The sequence below is a fragment of the Hylobates moloch genome, unplaced genomic scaffold (genome assembly GCF_009828535.3).
Source record: "Hylobates moloch isolate HMO894 unplaced genomic scaffold, HMol_V3 SCAFFOLD_104, whole genome shotgun sequence".
NCBI classification, from domain to species: domain Eukaryota; kingdom Metazoa; phylum Chordata; class Mammalia; order Primates; family Hylobatidae; genus Hylobates; species Hylobates moloch.
In genome coordinates, this window is record NW_026652379.1 from 21861 (window position 1) to 27094 (window position 5234).

Below are 5234 nucleotides of genomic sequence, written 5' to 3' on the forward strand. Positions count from 1 at the left end.
TCATCCTTCCCGTCATCCTTCCCGTCATCCTTCTCCATCATCCTTCCCATCATCCTTCCCATCATCCTTCCCATCATCCTTCCCATCATCCTTCCCTATCATCACCCACCCCACCATCCTTCCTTATCATCTGTTCCATCGTTTGTCCCTAGACCAGCTCTGTTTCCTCCACCCTGGTCTCTCGACTGTGAGCACCAGGCCTGCCACCTGCCGACTCTGTACACCGCCCTCCATCTCTCCCATCTCTCTCACGGTAAAAACCCAAGTCCTTCCCATTCCCACCAGGCCCTGCATGACCTGCCTGGCCACCTCCTTGCTCTCACCTCCTCCCTTTCTCTCCCTTGCTCAGTCTGCTGCAGCCACATGGGCCTTCTTTTGCTTCCATCTGCACAGCAGGCACGTTGGTCTCAGAGTCTTTGCTCATGCTGTACTCTTCCTAGATACCCTCACGGCCTTCACCTCAGTGGCCTTCCCTGCCTCCCACCCTCCCCCAACTCTTCTTTACTTTCTTCTTGGCACTCTGTGGGGGCCAGGACCACCTCCCAGCCTCTTCCCAGGCCCAGAACCGTGCTTGGCACATAGCAAGTGTTCAAGTTTTAGCTGAATAAATGTGTGTGATGGCCAAGGTGCTAAGATTTTTTCTGAGAAATCAACAGGATGGGGGCCTGGGGCCTCTTCCCACCTTCATAGGCAGCTGCAGACACCACCTCCACTGGCCCCCAGGCCCTCTTCACACCCACTCAAACTCACGGGCTCTCTCTGGCTGAAAAGAAGGGCTATTTTTAACTACTTCATCCTCCGCCTCAAGTGTTTAATTGCACAATAATAAGGGTGGGCGACGGGAGAGCAAACCTCAGATTACACCAGCACATGGGGCAGGGCTGCCGGCACTGCCTGCCCGCATGGTCCCTCACGTGGAGACCCTCACACACCCCGCCCCTAAGGCGAGGGAAGACCTTCAAGGCATGCGTGTTCTGAGGAGCCTGCAGGCCCAGAGAGAGCTGCTGCAGAGAGGGAGGTGCCTGCCTGGCACAGGGCTGCATAGACGTCTATCCCAACTGAGGGACGGCTGGTCCTGTAGAGCCACGGGCCCCATGGAACAGGGACCAGGCCGATGCCCTCCTCCCCAGCCGCACTCACCCCATTGTGGTTTGGTATCTCCCTGCTGTCCCTGCGGGCTCTGGCCCCATCCCACCTCCAGGCCTTTCCTCCTGGTGCACTCTCCCCTGATCACCTCCCAGTCCCTTCCTCACCTCCTTCACTTCTGTCTTTGCCCAAAGTCCCTTCCTGGGAAGGCCTCCCCGAACTCCCTACCTTCCTGCTTTCCCCACGACTCTGCCATCCCCTCCCTGCCGTGTTCTCCCGGCTAACAGACTCTGATTCACCATCGTGTTTCTTGCCTATCTTCCCCACTAAGACACCAGCTCCAGGAGGGCAGGGATTTTGCCGATTTTGTTCACAGCTGGGTCCCCAGGGCCTCTGCCGGGACGGGCATGGCACACAGGCGGTGCGCAGTGTATGCTTGAGGTACTTGTGAATCAATGGACGGCTGTGCAGGACCTTGGCAGCTCTTCCGGAAGCGTTTGGACGTGGCCAGTGCTGCCCCTCCCTGCGGACTGAGCAGCCACCACCTGGGGCTGCCGTAGTGAAGGCACACGGCCTGGGTGTTCCCACAGCAGAGATGTGTCTCCCCCATTCTGAATGCCAGAGCTTTGCCATCCAGGTGTCGGCAGGGCTGGCTCCTTCCAGAGGCTCAGAGGGAGACTGCGTCTGTGCCCTTCTCCAGCTGGTGGTGGTGGCCGGTGGCCCTCGGCCTGTAGATGCCTCAGTCCAGTCTCTGCCTCTGTCCTTGCACGCCGTTGCCCCTGAGTGTGTTGTGAGCCCACTCCTCATCTTAGAGAGACGCCGGTCATCAGATTGAGGGTCCACCTGACTCCAGGGTGACCTCATCTTAACTCATCACATCTGCAAAGACCTTATTTCCAAATAAGGTCCTACTCATGGGTTCCAGGGACAGGCCATATTTTGGGGGGAGACACTCATGGGTTCCAGGGACGGGCCATATTTTGGGGGGAGATACTCATGGGTTCCAGGGATGGGCTGTATTTTGGGGGGAGATATTCAGGGGTTCCAGGGACAGGCTGTATTTTGGGGGGAGATATTCAGGGGTTCCAGGGACGGGCCGTATTTTGGGGGGAGATATTCAGGGGTTCCAGGGACGGGCCGTATTTTGGGGGGAGACACTCATGGGTTCCAGGGATGGGCTGTATTTTGGGGGGAGATACTCATGGGTTCCAGGGACGGGCCATATTTTGGGGGGAGACACTCATGGGTTCCAGGGATGGGCCGTATTTTGGGGGGAGATATTCAGGGGTTCCAGGGATGGGCTGTATTTTGGGGGGAGACAAAACTCAACCCATCATACTCTCCTTGATGCTGATTAAATCAAAGTCTGATCGCATCTGGACATGCAGAGTTGGGGTCTCTGTAGGAGGTAAGGTGGGGGGCTGGCCCAAGACTCTATGCTTTGGATATTGTTTTCACATCTTTTAGTTTTGATATCATTTTGATCTTACAGGAAAATGGCACGATTACTTGTCATACAGCAGAAACTCCCCGACTCCACCCAGAGTCACCAGCGGGCTGGATTTTCCCCATTTGCTGTGTCATCTTCGGCGTCTGCACCTCTATCTGTATCTACAGCCACGTGTTATCTACGTACTGTACAATATTCATATTTTTACGCATTTTCAGAACCATTTAAGACTATGCTGGAGGTGCAATGCCCACTTCCTCCTAAACATGCCAGCGCATCTTTTCTAAAAACCAGGATTCTCTTTTACAACCCTGGGACTGTTGTCAATGTCGGGAAATTCCACATCCACACAATGCTCAGATCTAATCCGCTGCCTGCATTTAAATCTCGCCGGCTGCTGTGGTGATGTCCCACTGCGGGTGGGGGGGCCTTGCTACCCCAGCAGGTACCATGGCAACAGATGCTGCTGGCTGGGCCTGCAGTGGAGCAGCCTGGGCTGGGAGCCAGCCGGGGTGGGGGCGGGGGGGCCAGGCCTGGAGGTGCTGCTGGCCCTGGGGTCGGGTTAATGGCACCCTGAGGACCACACAGAGTGAAGCTCCTGGGCCTCTCAGGCCACTTGGCCTTGGCTAAGGGTTGCGAAGTGTTCTGAGGCCTTGCCAGGGCCCAGAGGGAAACAGTGTGGCCCTCGGCAATCGGCTGCTGATGTCTGCCTCAGGCCGGGCATGGCGTGGGCGCCGCGTGCTGTGTGTTCGTGTCCAGCCCTCGTGTTCGCAGATGAGGAACGGCCTCCTTCTGAGGCTTTTGGCAAGCGTGGAGGAAGCAGAGCCCGTTTGCCCAGTTCACGGGCTTGACTGCACCCAGATGCTGGGGAGAAGGGGCTGCTGCATCAGCGCTGCTCACAGCCGGGCCCTGGGGAGCCACCGATGTCCCTCCACCTCTGTGTTCCCATCTGTGACAGGGAGCAATGGTGGCCGTCTCGGCGTTCCCATCTGTGACAGGGAGCAATGGTGGCCGTCTCGGTGTTCCCATCTGTGACAGGGAGGAATGGTGGCCGCGCCTTCAGGGCTGCTTGAGGACTGAGTGGGAGGATGTTGCTACGTGCAGTTTTGTTGATGGTGTCTGTGGTTTTACAGTGACCCTACTCTCAGGCTACATGGGCTGCATGTTAGAGCCATGGGTCTGCATTGTTCAGAATCATGTCTTTGAGGCCATGCTCTACCCACCTCTGTCTCCCGTTACCATGGGGTCTTGTCCTGCGCTGCTCTAGAACCCCAACCCCAGCTCAGGCCCCAGGAGAGACATGGATGGGTCCCCACAAGCCAGACCGCAGCCTCCCAGAACCAGCTCATGGGGGATATGGGAGCAAGTAGAGACGCGAGTGCAGGAGGCATGGGCAGGGCATGTGCAAGAGGCCAGTGGTGGACTCAGAGGACAGGCAGACACACAGAGGAGAGAGAAAGAGGGAGGCGAGAGAGAGAGAGACAGAGAAGGGCATCGCCCTGTGTCGGGGGGGAGGGGCTTGTCAAGGGCTGGGTTGGGGGTTGGGGCTGCAGAGGGACTGGGGGACTCGTCCCAGCCTCTCCTCCAAGTGCATCTTGGGCTGTTCCCCAGAAGCCGGCTCTTTGGACTGAAAATAGACCTCACAGCTCAGACACTGTTTCTGCAGCCACCCTGGTGGCCCCTCACGCGTCCCCAGCTTCCCCCGGAATGCTGAGTGTGGTGGTGAATTTTTTGTGTGAACTCGACTGGGCTGCAGGATCCCCTGAAGTTTGGTCAAACATCGTTCTGGGCATGTCTGTGAGGATGTTTTTGGATGAGACGAACATTTGCAAACCACCCGCTCTTAGGAACACACCCAAACTCTGCTGTTGTGTTTAGGGTCTCATTATGAGTACATCTGGGATGAGTATTTATGTGTGAACATCACTGACTGCGTGCTCTGTGACACGTTTGGACGTGTGTCCCTCCAATCTCATGCTGAAATGTGATCCCCAGAGTTGGTGTGGGGCCTGGTGGGAGGTGCTGGTTCATGGGGCAGATCCCGCCTACAGGGCTTAGCCCATGCCCTTGGTGACACGTGAGTTGAGTTCTCGCTCACCTGAGAGCCCTTTAGGGTGGGCGGCACCTTCCCCCTTGCTGCCTCTCCCTCACCTGAGAACCCTTAGGGAGGGCGGCACCTTCCCCCTTGCTCCCTCTCACCCGTGATGCACCAGCTCCCTCTTCACCTTCCTTGAGGAGTAAACCTTCCTGGCCTCCCCAGAGGCGGCCCAGACGCCGGTGTCACACTTCCTGTACAGCCCGCAGAACCGTGAGCAAACGAACCCTCTTCGTTATGAACGACCCAGCCTCTTTATAGCGACACAACAACGGGCTGACACACTCCGTAAGACAGATGACTGGCGGTGAAGATCCTGGGCCCAAGGACGGGGCATCCGTGATGCAGGTACCTGCCGCCCAGTTCCCTTCTGAGGGCTGCGCCCATGCAGGGCTGAGGGTGTGGGGCCTGCCCCCACGCCGGCCCATCCTTGTCAACCCTGCACGTCTCTTTCTCTCTCTCTCTCTCTCTCTCTCTCGGCTCAATGCAACCTCCGCCTCCCAGGTTCAAGTGATTCTTCTCCCTCAGCCTCCCGAGTAGCTGAGATTACAGGCGTGCACCACCACGCCCAACTGATTTTTTTTTTTTTTTTTTTTTTTTTTG